General features: G+C 39.8%; 1 long non-coding RNA gene across 1 annotated transcript; it reads left to right on the top strand.

Moving 5' to 3' along the window:
• The first annotated feature begins 4201 nt into the window (after window positions 1-4201).
• On the top strand, window positions 4202-17794 carry LOC108946951 (uncharacterized). Its single transcript, XR_001971336.2, has 4 exons — window positions 4202-4387; window positions 5453-5582; window positions 16786-16857; window positions 17516-17794. It is a non-coding gene; the product is annotated as an uncharacterized lncRNA (long non-coding RNA).
• The last annotated feature ends 218 nt before the right edge of the window (window positions 17795-18012 follow it).

Raw genomic sequence — 18012 nt, 5'->3', positions numbered from 1 at the left:
TTAGAAACTATCAACGAGTGAAAAAGATTCAATCTTTAATGATTTTGAAAAAAGTCAACCCCGTGCCCGCTTGGTCAAAACCCTAGATTTGGACAATAACTCAATTATCCATTCACCCTCGAGCCTGATTATGCAATTGGTTTCAATATCCGACCTCAATTTGAGGTCTAAATCTCAATTTCTCAAAATTCTCATTTTCTACCTAAATCCCCAATTTCTACCATGAAAAAATATAGATTAAAAGTTAAAATCAATCGGTGTTTATGAAAATAAAATAAAACAAGATAACATCTACTAACCTATGAAGTTGGGATGAAAATCCTGTTTAAAATCGCATTTAGGTCGAGCTCAAACTTGAAAATAGTGAAAAATGAAGAGAAATCCCGATTTTGAAATATTTAAATGACCGATCAGGTGTGCTTCGCGGACGCGATCGCGATGCACATCGGCCCAAAAGGCCTACGCGTTCGTGATGTAAACCTCGAGTTCGCGATGTAACCGTCGCGTTCGCGAAGGCTTAACTCCCTGGCCTTCGAATTTGCGAGCCAGTGCCTGCATTCGCGTAGAGTTACATGCATCCTCCCTTTAAGATCCCCTAAAACTTCGCATTCGTGTCAGGATGGTTGCGTTCGCGAAGGGTATGCCCTACAATGCTTTGTGTTCGCGACCAATTCCCCGCGTTCACGAAAAATTAATCCACTCCAGCCCCAAGTTCCTCCTCGCGATCGCGAGAGTAGCTTCGCGACCACGAAGAACAAAGCACCAGACATCAGCAAATAGTTGAAACCAACAATTTTCTAAGTTCAAAATGATCCGTAGCCTATCCGAAACTTACCCGAGCCCCTTGGGCTACAAACCAAATATGCACACAAGTGTAATAATATCATACGAACTCTCTCGCACGATCAAAATACCAAAATAATACATAGAACTACGAATCGGATAATAAAATGCATGAAATTTTCAAAGAAACTCAAGAACTTCCAAATTCACAACCGAGTGTCCGAATCCTATCAAACCAACTCTGATTTGCATCAAATTTTACAGACAAGTTTAAAATAGCAAAATGAACATATACCAAGTTTTGGAACTGAAATCCTAAAAGATTGAAAAATCATCACAAACCTCTCTTATTTCTTTTCTATTGCGATTTCTGTGGATTATTATATGATGATTTTTGAACTTTTCATATATAGAAAAGAAATAGAAAGAGATAGATTAGAAACGACATATGTTATGTCAATGACACAAAAGGGATATTAAATGAATGGAATTGGGATATGACGGCTCCAAAGAAAAAAATTGGGGTTCTCAATGCTTCTCCACGCTCAGCGAGATGCGCCAACCTCGGGATGCTTTACTCCTAACCCCACAAGGTTCTGAGACGGAGCTTAATCTGAGTCTCGGTTAAGAACAGCAATGATATACGTTTCACACGGCGCACGATTCCATGGATAGTTTCTTTCGAGATCGTGATGGAGGACATAGCTTGCGATCATCGCGCTTTCTCGAGCCTTTTTCTCTTATCCCTTTTGGTTTGGGGACGACAAGTACTTCGTATCGAATAGGACACCGGTGATCTCTACATTCACCTATGTAATTTCAAAATCTGCTTTCAAGCAGCTCCGTTTTCTAAGGGAGAGTGGACTAAAAAAAGGAGAAGCATCATGCGTCATGATTTTGTAGACCAACTAGTATACATTAAAGAAAGTGGCTTCCTCAATTAAACTAGCTTCCTCATCTTCTATTCCCCCAACAACTTCACTCCGGAGGAAACGCATATATATATATATATATATATATATTTAGTAATTCGAGGGTGGGTCTATGTCTTCATCCCGGATTCTTCATGATAGATTCCATTTTTCTCCTAAAAACAACTTGTTTTCTGTTAGTCACCTTGCACCTAACCATCTTCGTCTCATTTTTTCTTCTTTTGAGTGTCTTATCCACGATCAGCGCACGGGAAGGATCGTTGGCCAGTTGGGAAAGCTTTATTATACGGATATTCTTCTCTACATTCCTTTTTTTCAGCGCATTCTTCTCCTTCACATCATCGGTCAACTCTGGGGACAGTGGATAGAGCTCGTCCCTATTTGACTGAAGAGGGTAGGGTTCGCTCCTATGACAAGTGCTGCTTGTTGACTGCCACAGACCGGCTTTCCTCAGTCGTTGACTGTGGCGAGGCTACCCCTCTATCAAGAGAAGAAGTTTTCCCGAATCAATGAGAGAGATCAATGTGTGAATTTCCTTTCCAATCTACCTCGTGGTTGAGAAAAATGCACCTGACTCGATCGGTACCACTCCAATTGGCTTGGTTGGAAGGGGCTATAAAAGGACCTAATTGAGATCACACTTCTTTTGGCCTGGGGAGGAGTCTGACGTACTTCCAACACTCAGCGAATGCTTAAGAACTGGCCAGCAAACAAAGAGATCTGATGCTCGACGCTCGGGTCGATAGTAGCCGTGGTAGTAATGCCCCGGAGCCCAGCTACCGACCCGAGGCGCCGATCGAGAAAGTCATAAAGGGACGTTAAACGTAATTCTAGAAGGGCCTTCCCGAAAAAAACCGATTAAGTAAAAGTTTTTTAGACTAGTCCCACTACGATGGCGAGGAAACTGACTTCCAAGAGAGCTGCTTTCGCCTCGGTAATTACTTAACGAAACAGAGCCGATGCAAAAGTAGTCCTTTACGCGAGGAAACGCCAGACAAACTGACCTCTGCTGGAGGCTCGTAGCTACCACGGCCGTAAGCACTCCGCTCGTTCGTAATCCCCTTTAGAGATAGGGGCGAGCTAGGAGCTTACTTCGAGTATTTATGACTCTGGTGGCAACACATGACAGGCGAATGACATGATTCTCGAAGAGTTACACGACGGCCATGTGATGATGCATCAAATAGATGCAAGGGTGGATGACTCAGTAGGTCCTTGTATGGACTGATTGTGTTCCCCACAGGGTACCCGGTAGCCATAGAGTCAACCTACGATCAAACCTAGGAAATCTTTAAACCTTTAAGTTACTAGCTTTCGACAAAATAAGTCAAATTAAATTAAAGACTTTCGAATTCAATTCCGGACATACGCCCTAGTTCAAAATCACGATACGGACCCAGCGGGATTATCCAAATACCGATCCGGAGTTGTTTACATAAAATATTGACCGTAGGCAACCCAAGTTATTTTTAAAGCCAAAAATCATGTTTTTCTTCAAATTTTCACGTAAAATCTTTCCCAAAAAAAAATACGGACTGTGCACGCAAATCGAAAAACTATTAAATGTAGCTAATAGAAATCTCGAAATACGAAAATAAGGGCTAGTACTCAAAATGACCTATCGGGTCGTCAGCTTATCGGTCTCTAGTTAAAAACAAAAGAAGTCTTTCAAATTGACGATTATACAGTACTCCTATCATTTTAAACCTTCACATACATACACTGATACACATGTGACAACTTAATAATATCAAATAAAATAAATATTACTCCCTCTATTCTAGTTTATGACTTTATTTCGTTATTAGTAGATCTGTTCATAAAAGAATGCAATCTTTCTACTTTCAAAAATAATTTAACTTCAAAACATTTAATTTTACTCTTAATGAGAATCTTATATAATCACACAAATGTTATGTCATGTTTAAGATTAAAAATTCAAAAGTCTTATAACTACACAAATGTTATGATATATTTAAGAACATAAATTTATTTTTTTTTAAAATTCTTTCTTCCTTAATTTTCGAGCTCAATCAAATAGGATAAAAACAATGAATCGAGGGAGACAAGGAGTGACAAGTTTTGATCGTGGTGCACATAAATATCAGCAACTTGCCGATTTTACAAAATAAATCATCTAACGAGAGAAACTTCACGTTGAAATGTTATCAAAGAAACTTCAACAGCTAAAAAAATCTATAACTTGATTAGGCTCGGAGACCATATGAACATACAAAATTACGGAGAACTTGTAGAAGAAGCTATGAAAAACCCTGGAAGAACGCAGAGACAGAGAGAAACTTTCGACAAATGCGGAAGAAAAATAATGAGGTAATTAAGAAAAGAGGGAAGATAAAAAATGATAGAAAAGTGGCCAAAATAACCCTAATTAGCACTTGGTCGATCAAGGGTATAATTGTCATTTGACTATGTCATTTTATTTTTCATACGATGCCACATATGCTAGAACCGTCCACACTTTCATCTTCTCGGCTTGGGGTTTTACCACAATTTTGCTTAAATCTTCTTCCACTTCTTTTCAATTCATTCTCCTCTCTCTTTCAATCTTCTGTTCATTACTTTTTTTCAAAGGATTTCTTCCTATTTTATCAGCTTCTTGCTTGAAGTATCTATATTTATGGGTCTTCTACTTTGGGTGTTACAAGGTTCAGGTTAGTGTGTGAGCTATTTTCTATTTCCGTATTTCTTCTATTTTGTTTCATTTTTTGTCTGCTATTATCCTTTGTTAGTGTTGTTATTTATTTTGGATTTTCTTTTGGGCATTATGTTTCTTCTTTGTATCTCATGTTTAATTTTTGTCTTCATATGCAGATTCTATCAATATAATACTTCTGCATTCATTTGTCGTCTAAGCGACTGGTTAAATTTTTAGTTAAATTTGATTTAAGTTTCTTTTCATTTGGTTTTCTTGATTTTTTCTTTTTGTCTCTTCTTGGTATAAAAACACTACCAATGGAACTGGGTTTAATATGGAACATGTGGATGCTGCTACCTGAAGCTTGAGTTAGTTTTAATTGTGTTTTGTTATATTTTTAGGTAAAACCTTTTGTGCAATAAGTGTTTGATGAATTTATTGAAAGAAATTGCTTTACATTAAACTTCTAGATTCTCCCTTTTTTAATCTTGAGCTTTGATAGATCATGGCTACACAGTTTATGGGTTCAAGAGCAATATACTCTGTTTGACAGAGAACTTTCTATCCTTATGGTCTCTCCATCTCGAGGAGTCAATCACTTGCAATTTACATTGCATCTTCTTTCATCGGAAAGAACAATCTAGAAGAACTTTATATCTCTGCCACAAAATTTAGTCATATCTCAAAAAATTGAATATAGCCTATAGTCTATCTTTCTTTCATTTTTGTTATAATAGTGGTGATAACACCTTCTCATTTCTCATATTTTTCTCTATTTATTTAGATGAACCGAAAAACGTAATGCATTTTTCTTGTGTTGCGGGAAGACTTAACATTGATTAATAATTATAGGAAGATCACTCTAGCGCATTGCTTTGTCCTCATTTGATATTTTATCAAATTTAGTAACAACTGAAGCAGAACAAAAATTAGAAAATATGTTAACTTTGTGTTAAACTTAAAACACATATCTTCTCTAACCATCATAATTCATCTAACTCTTTTTATAAATGAGTTTAATGACAATCGTTTAATATCATTTCTCCTTTATCTATCTTCTTTTCAATTTGTGACTTTATAGAGAATGTTCAAGCTTTGTTCCCATTTTGAATTTACCTTATTGAAACATGTTTGTACTCAAAAGATAGAAAAATATTTACTTGCCATGGTAATGGAAGACTCGACGCACCTCCTCCATCACTTTCAGAAAGGTTATAAATTATCTATCTTGGTACCCTTTCTTTGATCCCTCAATATGTTGTTCTCCACGTATTATGTTTATCTTTATGATGGTAAGGTCTAAATTTCTGCACGTAATTTGTTGGGTGTCCTTGCTTTTGTGTTTTAATTTAAAGTTAAACTCTTTCTAAATAAAGAAGTATGATATTTTTTTTGGGACGGACTAAAAAAGAAATATAACACATAAATTGGGACAGATAAATTACCTTTTATTTGTGAATTACAACATAATTACTCTATACCCCACTGCACTATTTCCATGAGATAATTTTGTTCTGTGAGTTTATGCACTAAGATAACAGAGAAAGGATGGTTTAGCATGATTAATGTGGAGTTGTTTGGTAACTGTTATATGGTATAACTTTATTATTTTCTTTGTTCATAATCATTGCAAATTGGATGTGTCACATGTTGATGCCAAGGACAAACCAAAAATTTGAGAAAGAGAAATATATTACCTGGACTGAGTCCGTTTCAAACATGTGGCGCTCTTGCGGACAGAATAACGCAGAAGAGTTATTGATGTTACTTGGTTTATCAAACATTCAAATTCCATGTTGATTAACTTCTAATCGGAAGGGTGAAGATTAAGCATTATTTTGAGTTGACAATATCTTGAAGGACATTTTTGTAATGACCCAACCGGTTATTTTGTCTTCTAGAACCCCGTTCTCCTAAATAAGACTCCCCGTATGTGCTTTTACTGTTTTATTACTTGTGGGGATGGTTAGTTCGGGATTTGGAAGGGTTCGGGTTGAAATCGGAACACTTGGTTCCTTAGTTGACATTAAATAGGCTAAGTTAGACTTCGGTCAATATTTTGAGAAAACGACCCTGTAATCGGGATTTGACGATTCCAATACGTCCGTATGATGATTTTTGATTTGAACGTATGTTCGACTCGGGTTTAGGACAACCCGGGAGCGTTTCAGCGCTTAATAGTGAAAGTTAGCTAATTGAAGGTTTTAAGGTTATTTAAATTTTGTTTGGAGTAGGTTTTGGAGTGATTGATGTCCGCTTGAAATTCTGAGCCTGGAAATAGTCCCGTATGGTGATTTAAGATTTGCACACAAAATTTGAAGTCATTCCGAGTAGTTTAAGTATGTTTCGGCATGTTCGAAGTAAGAAATATTTGAAATCTCTAAGTTGAATCAATTTGGTTTGAGGTATGATTCTAAGTTTTGATATTATTTTACGCATTTCGAGGGTTCAAGCGAGTCCGTTTTATAATTTCACACTTGTTGGTATGTTTGGGCGAGGCCCCGGAGGCCTCGGGAGTTAATCGGACGAGGCTCAGACCATGTTTGGACTTAGGAGCAGCAGCTGAAGCTTCTAGTTTCTGCTGCAATCGCACCTGTGCTTGGCCAGCCGCAGGTGCGAGCTCGCAGAAGTGAGCCACAAGCCGTGGAAGCTGAACCGTAGGTGCGACGCCTTGCTCGCAGAAGCGGAAAGAGGAGGGGTCGTTGGGCACCACCGAAGCGAAGAGGCGTCCGCAGAAGCGAACCCGCTTCTGCGGTGAAGGAGTCCACAAGTGCGGAAACGGGGTAGCTGGCCATGTGTACCTCGAGCCGCAGAAGCGAGCTCGCAGATGCGCTAGAAGAGCCGTAGAAGCGGTCCCGCAGAAGCGGTGGGCTCCTCCCAGGTGTGGAAATATTGCTGGGCAGAATGTTTTAAAAGAACGAGGCTCAGCCATTTTCGCCCATTTTCTCCATTCTTGGGCAATTTTGGAGTTTCTTGATAGGGGTATTCACCTAGAAACTTGGAGGTAATTTAATTCTATCTATTGTGAGTTAAATACATAGATTATGGGTAGATTATAACATGTAAATTGTATAAATCAAGGGTTAGATGAAAAACCTAGGTTTTGATAAAACAAAAATGAGATTTTAACCACGAAAATGGTTATGGAATGGGATAAACATTGTATATTTGATTTCTTGAGATTATGGGTAACGATTTGCTTCAAACATTTATGGAATCCGGGCACGTGGGTCTAGGGTGAATTTTAGGAATTTTACCATTTTGGGTCGGGTAATTAATCTAATAACCTAATTTTGAATTATTGAGCATGTATTGATTAAATTATATTTTTTCGGTGCCAAGTTGTGCCTTTAACGCGAAATTTTGATCGGGGAGTGACCTTTGAGACGAGGTAAGTCTCTAGTCGAATCTTGTAAGAGGGAATTTATCCCATAGGTTTTGAAAATAAATATTTGTATCTAATTATGGGGGCTACGTACGTACGAGGTGACGAGAGTCCTTGCGTAGCTACTATTATGCTATTGTTCGGGTAGTTTTAGGACCCAATTCATGTAATATTTGAAATTTTTCACTATACTTGTTGAATTAAAATGCTTAAATTATATTAGAACTGTTTAGAGAAATTTTGAAGGATGGTTAATGAAACTTGTATTACCTTGGATATAAATCATTAAAAATGTTTAAGTCAAATGCTTATAAAAATTTTCCTTCTCTTCCTGTGGAGAGGGCCGAACGCCTCGGCAGTAGATAGATGCATCTATGGATCATGCAGCATGTCCCTTTGTAATGTACACGATATTCTGGATCGGGCTGTATGACCTCGGCATAAATCGTACTTAATAATAAAAATTACACGATGTCTTAACATCTTATTGCAGCTTGTGAATATAAATGGTTTATTGGAGATTATTGAATTTTTGAAGAAATTATTTATTTCTGCTTGTTAAGAAAATTATTGTTATTCACGTAAACCATGTTTATTTAAATATTTCTATTTTAATATTATTGACCTATAGTGAGTGTCAAAGTCGACCTCTCGTCACTACTTCTTCGAGATTAGACTTGATACTTACTGGGTACACGTTGTTTACGTACTCATGCTATACTTGTTGTACTTTTTGTGCAGGATCTGAGACAGGAACTTTAGGCAGTCCTACCGGTGCGCACCCACGTTATCCCGAGGCCTAGTTGTGAGCTGCCTTCCTGAACCATTCCGCAACACCTAGTGCCTCTCTTTATATTTGTATTCTGTCTATTTTATATTCAGACAGTATTTAGAATTTTGTACAATCTACTAGATGCTCATACATTTGTGACACCAGGTCTTGGCACACACTTTAGTAGAATTATGGGTTGAAATTTATTATTTTGGTCTTTATTTATTTAGACTTTCTATTTTCCTTAAATCTTGCAAGTAAGGAGAGTTTAATTACTCGAAAATATATTAAAAGAGGAAATATATGTTTAATTCACTAGTTGGCTTGCCTAGATGTGATGTTGGGCACCATCACGACCTATAGGTGAAATTGGGTCGTGCAAATATGGTATCAGAGCTCTAGGTTCACGTAGGTCTCACAAGTTATGAGCAGGCCTAATAGAGTCTTGCATATCGGTACGGAGACGTATGTACTTATCTTCGAGAGGCTATAGGGTGTTAGGAAACTACCTTTCTTCATATCCTATCGTGCAGTTGATGTAGTACTAAGTATCGTTCTCTTATTTTCTCATAGATGGTGAGAACATGCTTTACGGAGGTTCCAGACTAGGGAAGAGCTGATCCCCCTATTGTTATAGGCCGAGGCAGAGGTCGAGGGAGGGCTCCAGCCCGTGGCAAGGGACGAGGACGTCCCAGGGTTACTCTAGCTATGCCACTAGTTGGTCTAACAGAGGATCCTATTATTATGGAGCAGGGCGAGGTGCCTGCCGCAGAGCAAGCTCTAGTGGATTTCACGTCCGCACAAGGATTCTAAGAGGTCATGGGATGTATGCTTCTGTTCATGAATACCATGACTTAGGCCGGTTTATTCCCGGCAGACCCACCCACATCTCAGGCGGGAGGAGGGGCATAAACCCCTACCGCACAGGCGCATGGGCATGCAGTTGCGGTATATCAGACCCAAGGTGCACTACCCATAGGCAGAGTCCAGCCAGTGGTAGGAGCTACACCTGAACCCAGACCAAATGCGGCAGGCGAGCCACAGAAGCTATTGGACATATGGACCATTCTACATCCTCCTGTATTTGTGGGTGAGCGACATGAGGATCCCCAGGACTTTGTTGATCGGTGCAGGGACAGACTGCACAACATGAGGATATTGGAGTCCCATAGGGTAGACTTTGTTACTTTTCAGCTGGAGGGCAAAGCCCGTAGATGGTGGAAGTCCTATCTTCTTGGCAGACCTACAGATTCTCCTCCAATGACTTGGGACAGGTTCACCCGTATCTTCCTGGTTAGGTATATTCCACCCTCCTAGAGGGAAGAGTTGCGGTTTCAATTCGAGAATCTCCAGCAGGGTCAGATGTCAGTGACCGATTATGAGGCGAGGTTCTCTGAGTTGTCTTGCCATGCACTTATGATATTACCTACTGATGCAGAGAGAGTGCGAATATTTGTTGCGGGTTTGCACACTGGTATTCAGGCCAGTAGGACCTGGGAGGTTGATATGGGAACTTCATGAACTGGTTGTGGAGATAGCCCAGAGGATTGAGGGTGTACGTCAACTTAGCCAAGAAAAGGTTATGAGAGATAAGCGGTTTAGATATTCTGGAGAGTTCAAACGTGCTCCAGTTTGACCTTATTTGTTACAGGCCCCCATATCCAGCCCCACCGCCTCCTCGGGGTGCTCCAGTTTGACCTTATTTCAGTGCTATGCCGGAGAGTTCTTACCGCCCACCGGCTATTCTGGGTACTTCTAGTGGGTATTCAGGTCATCAGGGCCAGACTTCAGGTCAGCAGTCCATCGTATCGAGGGGATGCTTTGAGTACGGGGATTTCAGTCATATGCGGAGGTTCTGCCCTAGGCTTCGGGGTAGGTCAGTGCAGCAGGTTAGCAGCCTATGATTATAGCACCAGTTGCTCCCCCAGTCGTCCGGCCGCCCAGAGACGGAAGGCAGGTGGGTAGGGGCCGTCCTAGAGGTGGAGGACAGCCAGGTGGAGGCCAGTCAGGTGGCGCTCCAGCTCGGTTCTATACTTTTTCGGCCAGACAATATGCAGAGGCCTCAGATGCCGTGATCAGAGGTATTATTTCTGTCTGCGGCAAAGATGCCTCAGTATTATTTGATCCATGGTCTACATATTCCTATGTGTCATCTCTATTTGCTCATTTCCTGGGTGTTTCTTATGAGTCCTTGGATACTCCTAATTATGTGTCCACTCCTGTCTCTGTTGTTATGGATCAGATCTACCGGTCCTGCATTGTTACATTCTATGGCTATGAAACAAGAGAAGACTTTCTGCTGCTTGATATGACCGACTTTGAGATCATCCTGGTCATATATTGGTTATCTCCGTACCATGCTATCCTAGATTGCAATGACAAGACTGTCATCCTGGCGATTCCAGAGTTTCCTAGGTTGGAGTGGAAGGGCTCGTCTGTTAGTGCATCTAGTCGGGTTATTTCCTTTCTAAAGGCTCGACACATGGCCAAGAAGGGTTGTTTGTCTTATTTGGATTATGTTAGGGCTACTACTGTAGAGACTCCAACAATTGATTAAGTGCCAGTAGTCCGAGAGTTCTCCGATGTGTTTCCTTCTAGTCTTCCAAGCATGCCACCGAATCGTGATATTGATTTCTGTATTGATTTAGCTCCAAGTACCCAGCTTATATCTATTCCACTGTACCGTATGGATCCGAAAGAGTTGAAGGAGTTGAAGCAACAACTTGAGGAGTTGCTGGCAAAGGGGTTCGTCAGGCCGAGTGTGTCGCCTTGGGGCGCACCGGTACTATTTGTGAAGAAGAAAGATGGGACTATGCGTATGTGTATTGATTACCACCAATTGAACAAAGTTACCATTATGAACAAGTATCTATTGCCGCATATTGATGATTTGTTTGACCAATTGCAGGGTGCCAGAGTGTTCTAGAAATTCGGCTTGAGGTCAGGGTACCATTAGTTGAAGATTCGGGATTCTGATGTTCCGAAGACTGCTTTCCAGGCTAGATATGGCCATTATGAGTTTCTGGTGATGTCCTTCAGTTTGACTAATGCCCTGGCGGTGTTTATGGATCTGATGAACCAGATGTTCAGGCCATACATTGATTTGTTTGTCATTGTTTTCATTGATGACATTTTGATCTACTCGTGCAGTAAGGAGGATCACGGGCAACATATGAGAGTGGTGCTTCAGACCTTGCGGGAACAAAAATCATATGCTAAGTTCTCCAAGTGTGATTTTTGGCTAGACTCTGTAGCATTTTGGGGGCATATTGTATTGGGCGAGGGTATTAAAGTTGATCCCAAAAAGATCGAGGCAGTTTAGAATTGGCATCATCCCACTTTGGTGACCGAGATCAGTAATTTTCTGGGGTTAGCAGGTTATTATCATCGGTTTCTGGAGGGATTTTCATCTATTACAACACCTTTGAGGAGATTGACCCAGAAGGGTGCTCCGTTCCGATGGTCAGATGATTGTGAGGTGAGCTTTTAGAAGCTCAAGACAGCATTGACTTCAGCACTAGTGTTAGTGTTGCCTTCTGGTTTGGGGATGTATACGGTGTATTGCGACGCTTCACGCTTTGACCTGGATTGTGTACTGATGCAGGAGGGGCGAGTTATTGCATATGCCTCACATCATCTAAAGTCCCACGAGAAGAATTACCCGGTACATGATTTGGAGTTAGCTGCGATTGTTCACGCTCTTAAGATTTGGAGGCATTATCTTTATGGGGTGTCTTGTGAGGTTTACACAGATCATCGCAACTTGCAGTATTTGTTCTAGCAGAGGGATCTAAATTTGAGGTAGTGCAGATGGCTTGAGTCACTAAAAGATTACGATATTACTATCCTTTATCATCCGGGCAAAGTAAATGTAGTTGCAGACGCCTTGGGTATGAAGGCGGAGAGTATGGGTAGTTTGGCCTTCATTTTAGCAGAAGAGAGGCCATTGGATTTGGACATTTAGTCCTTGGCTAATAGACTTGTAAGGTTGGATATTTCAAAGGTCAGACGAGTTCTTGCATGTGTTGTTGCCCAGTCTTCACTATTTGAGCGGATCAAGTCTCGCCAGTTTGATGATCCACACTTGTTAGTTCTTCGAGGTTGCTATTGGTAATGATGGCGTTCTGTGACTCCAGGTTCGCCTATGTGTTCCTAATGTTGATGGCTTGAGGGAAAAGATCCTAGAGGAGGCACACAACTCTCGGTATTCTATGCATCCAGGTGCTATGAAGATGTACCGTGACATGCGACAACATTATTGGTAGCGGCGGATAAAGAAGGACATAGTTGAATATGTAGCTAGGTGCCTAAATTGCCAGCAAGTTGAGTATGAGCACTAGAGACTTACTTTAGCAGATGACTATACCAGAGTGGAAATCGAAATGCATTACTATGGACTTTGTAGTTGGGTTGCCGCGGACCTTGAGGAAGTTTGATGCAGTTTGGGTCATCGTCGACAGGTTGACCAAGTCGGCACACTTCATTCTGGTTGTGACTATGTATACTTCAGAGAAGTTGGCCCAGATTTATATTCAGGAGATAGTTCGGTTGCATGGTGTGCTAATTTCCATCATATCAGATAGGGGCCCTCAGTTTACTTCACATTTCTGGAGAGCAGTACATAGTGAATTGGGGACCCGTGTAGAGCTCAGCTCAACCTTTCATCCACAGACCGACGGGCAGTCGGAGCGGACAGTTCAGATCATGGAGGATATGCTCAGGGCATGTGTGATTCATTTTGGAGGTCAGTGGGATCGTTTCTTGCCTTTGGCTGAGTTTGCTTATAACAACACTTACCAATCCAGCATCGAGATGGCTCCATTTGAAGGTTATATGGTCGGCGATGTCGTTCGCCCATCGAATGGTTTGAGCCCGTTGAGGCTAAGTTATATGGTACTGCTTTGGTGAAAGATACCTTGGAAAAGGTAAAGTTGATTCAGGAGCGACTTCGTACAGCAAAGTCCAGACATAAGAGTTACGCGGATTAGAAAGCGCATGATTTATCATTTATGGTGGGTGAGAAAGTTCTCTTGAAGGTTTCACCGATGAAGGGAATCATGAGATTCAGGAAGAAGGGCAAGTTGAGCCCAAGGTTTATAGGCCCATTTGAGTTGTTGAGACGAGTTGGGGAGGTTGCTTACGAGCTTGCTTTGACGCCCAGTCTATTGGATCTTCATCCGATATTCCTTGTATCTATGCTCTGGATGTATCATACTAACCTGTCTCATGTGTTATACTTCAGCACAGTTCAGCTAGATGAGAGCTTGGGTTATGAAGAGGAACCAATTGCCATTGTTGATAGGCAGGTTCGCAGTTGAGGTCTAAGAAGATTTCTACGGTAAAAGTTCAGCGGAGGGGCCAAAAATTCGGGGAAGCGACTTTGGAGGCCGAGAAGAATATGCGGAACATATATCCATACATATTCAGCACTCCAGGTATGATTCTAGACCCGTTCGAGGACGAACGTTTGTTTAAGAGGTGGAGAATGTAACGACCCAACCGGTCATTTTGCCTTATAGAACCCTGTTCCCCTATATAAAACTCCCAGTATGTTCTTCTACTGCTTTATGACTTGCAGGGATAGTTAGTTCGGGATTTGGAAGGGTTCGGGTTGAAATCGAAACACTTGGTTCCTTAGTTGGCTATAAATAGGCTAAGTTTGACTTCGGTCAATATTTTGAGAAAACAACCCCAGAATCGGGATTTGACGATTCCAATAGGTTTGTATGATGATTTTGGACTTGGGCGTATGTTCGAATCGGGTTTTGGACAACCCGGGAGCATTTCAACGCTTAATAGTGAAAGTTAGCTATTTGAAGGTTTTAAGGTTATTTAAATTAGGTTTGGAGTAGATTTTGGAGTGATTGAGGCCCGTTTGGAATTCCGAGCTTGAAAATAGTCCCGTATGGTGATTTAAGACTTGCACGCAAAATTTGGATTCATTCCGATTAGTTTAAGTATGTTTCAGCACGTTCGGAGTAAGTTTGAAGAATTTAAAATCTCTAAGTTGAATCAATTTGGTTTGAAGTATGATTCTTAGTTTTGATATTGTTTTACGCGTTCTGAGTGTTCGAACGAGTCCGTGTTATGATTTCAAACTTGTTGGTATGTTTGGGCGGGGCCCCGGGGGCCTCGGGAGTTAATCAGATGAGGTTCGGGCCATGTTTGGACTTAGGAGTAGCAGCTAAAGATTCCAGCTTCTGCTGCAATCGCACCTGCGCTTGGTCAGCCGCAGGTGCGAGCTCGCAGAAGTGAGCCACTAGCCGCGGAAGTGGAACCACAGGTGCGACACCTTACTCGCAGAAGCGGAAAAAGGAGGGGTCGTTGGGCACCGCAGAAGCGAAGAGGTGTCCGCAAAAGCGAACCCGCTTCTGCGGTGAAGGAGTCTGCAAGTGCGGATATGGGGGAGCTGGCCATGTGTGCAGATGCGCACTTCAAACTGGAGAAATGAGCTCGTAGATGCACTAGAAGAGCCGCAGAAGCGGAGGGCTCCTAGCAGGTGCGGAAATGCTACTGGGCGGAATGTTTTAACAGAACGAGGCTAGGCCAGTTTCGCCCATTTTTTCCATTCTTGGGCGATTTTGAAGCTTCTTGAGAGGGGTATTCACCTATCAACTTGGAGGTAAGTTAATTCTACCTATTGTGAGTTAACTACATAGATTATGGGTAGATTATAACATGTAAATTGTAGAAATCAAGGGTTAGATGAAAAATCTAGCTTTTGATAAATAAAAAAAAAGAAGAGATTTTAACGACGAAAATGGTTATGGAATGGGATAAGAATTGTATATTTGAGTTCTTGAGATTATGGGTAATGATTTTCTTTTAATATTTATAGAATCCGGGCACGTGGGTCCGAGGTAAATTTTAGAAATTTTACCATTTTGGGTCAGGTGATTAATCGAATAACCTAATTTCGAATTATTGAGCATGTATTGATTAAATTATATAGCATTTGATTAGTTTCAGATTTTTCGGCACCAAGTTGAGGCTTTAACGCGAAATTTTGATCGGGAAGTGAACTTTGAGACGAGGTAAGTCTCTTGTCTAACCTTGTAATAGGGAATTTATCCCATAGGTGTTGAAAATATATATTTGTATCTAATTGTGGGGGCTACGTACATACGAGGTGACGAGAGTCCTTGCGTAGCTACTATTATGCTATTGATCGGGTAGTTTTAGGACCCAATTCATGAACTATTTGGAATTTTTCACTATACTTGTTGAATTAAAATGCTTAAATTATATTAGTACTTGTTAGAGAAACTTTTAAGGGTGGTTAACGAAACTTGTATTATCTTGGATATAAATCATTAAAAATGTTTAAGTCAAATGCTTATAAAAAATTTCCTTCTCTTCCTGTGGAGCAGACCGAACGTCTCGGCAGTAGATAGATGCATCTATGGATCGAGCCGAATGTCCCTCGGCAGTGTACACGACACTTTGGATCAGTCCGTACGACCTCGACATAAATCGTGCTTAATAATAAAAATCACACGATGTCTTAACATCTTATTGCAGCTTGTGAATATAAATGGTTTATTGGAGATTATTGAATTTTTGAAAGAATTATTTATTTTCGCTTGTTAAGAAAATTATTGTTATTCACGTAAACTATGTTTATTTAAATATTTCTATTTTAATATTATTGACCTATACTGAGTATCAAAGTCGACCTCTCGTCACTACTTCGTTGAGATTAGACTTGATACTTACTAGGTACACGTTGTTTACGTACTCAAGCTACACTTGCTGAACTTTTTGTGCAATATTTGAAATAGGAACTTTAGGCGGTCCTACCGGTGCGCACCCACGTTATCTCGAGGCCTAGTGGTAAGCTTCTTTCCTGAGCCGTTCCACAGCACCTAGTGCCTCTCTTTATATTTGTATTCGGTCTATTTTATATTCAGACAGTATTTAAAATTTTGTACAATCTACTAGATGCTCATACATTTGTGACACCAGGTCTTGGCATACACTTTAGTAGAATTATGGGTTGAAATTTATTATTTTGGTCTTTTGTATATTTATGCTTTCTATTTTCCTTAAATCTTGCAAGTAAGGAGAGTTTAATTACTCGAAAATTTATTAAAAGAGAAAATATATGTTTAATTCACTAGTTGACTTGCGTAGCTGTGATGTTGGGCGCTATCACAACCTATAAGTGAAATTGGGTAGTGATAATTTTTTATTTGATTACATCTTCTGCAGTATTTTGTTAAATCTAAATTGTTTTGATTTGTTGATTTTGTTGTAGACTGATTATTCATCAAAGAGAAGTTTAAGGAAATCATCCTTTTAAAGAAGTCCGATGGCTCTGATGACTGGGGTATGTAACAACAACTTGACGAGTAAATAAAATAAGTTTATTGTCAAACACCTACTCTAAAATAATGCTGAGATAATATAAAGAAATGCCATGTCAGTCCATATTTTATTCTTTTAGTGGTGATAGAAATTGTATCAATGAACTTACGTCACAACTGTATATTTTAATGAACTTTTTATACGTTTGGTAATCATTTGATTGGGCTTAATTCTTTCTTTTGTTTGAGGGTAAGTATATGTAGACAAGCATTTTGGAGATCGTTTGCATTAAATTTTCAGCATATTTATGTAGTTGTTAGCATTAGCTTATTAAAAAACTAAGAATTAACATTTCATCGATTTTGTTTATATTTGTTAACCGGTTTAATCTTAAGGATCTGAGGACCCCATGGAATTTTGAGAATGCATTAGTTTTATGATGCATAAGTAGATTGTAGTAACGACGTCTTTGCTTTAAAGATATTGGTAGCGTGACTCATACACTTGGTGATGGTACTCTAGAGTAATTGATTTGCATAGATACTTGGCTTGTGTCTATGTTCTCTCTTTCTAGCTTTTTTTGTATCATGATATATTTCAAATTCTTGGTGTGAGACTTGTAGTAGTAAATATTTTCTACTAAGAATATTTAATATCTTATTCTTTTCTCAGACTTGTAGGAGCAAGCTCTCGTGATGGAGATCAGGAAGAATATAAAGTAGCGGATGTTTCCAGCAATGTGCAAATCCTTGCAATACTCTATATAGTTCTTAACTCGACTACAAAATTTCTATTGTTCATAGGTGGTATAGCACTGATAGCAACATAATATATTTGGTTAATCATTTGGTATATAATGATAGGTAGGAAATGAACAATTAGTCATATGCTTGGATTTTGTTTTGTAAATGATTTTAAAAGAAAAGCACAACAAAATAAAATATTTGCTCGGTTCTACACACGATGGGCCCCTGGGGAGGTAAATAGGATTTTCTATGTCTCACTATTTATTGAGAACGGAACTGTCTATTTGTTTGTGATATGGTTATTTTAAATAACTTATTGTTATTTATAGTTGCAATCACATAAAATATGTTCATACACAGTCAAAATTATATCAGAACTCAAATTATTAGATTCTCGGCCAAAATTATAGAATCAAATTATTAGACTCATG

This window comes from Nicotiana tomentosiformis, chromosome 12 (genome assembly GCF_000390325.3).
Source record: "Nicotiana tomentosiformis chromosome 12, ASM39032v3, whole genome shotgun sequence".
Classification (NCBI taxonomy): domain Eukaryota; kingdom Viridiplantae; phylum Streptophyta; class Magnoliopsida; order Solanales; family Solanaceae; genus Nicotiana; species Nicotiana tomentosiformis.
This window is presented reverse-complemented; position numbering and strand designations above follow the sequence as displayed.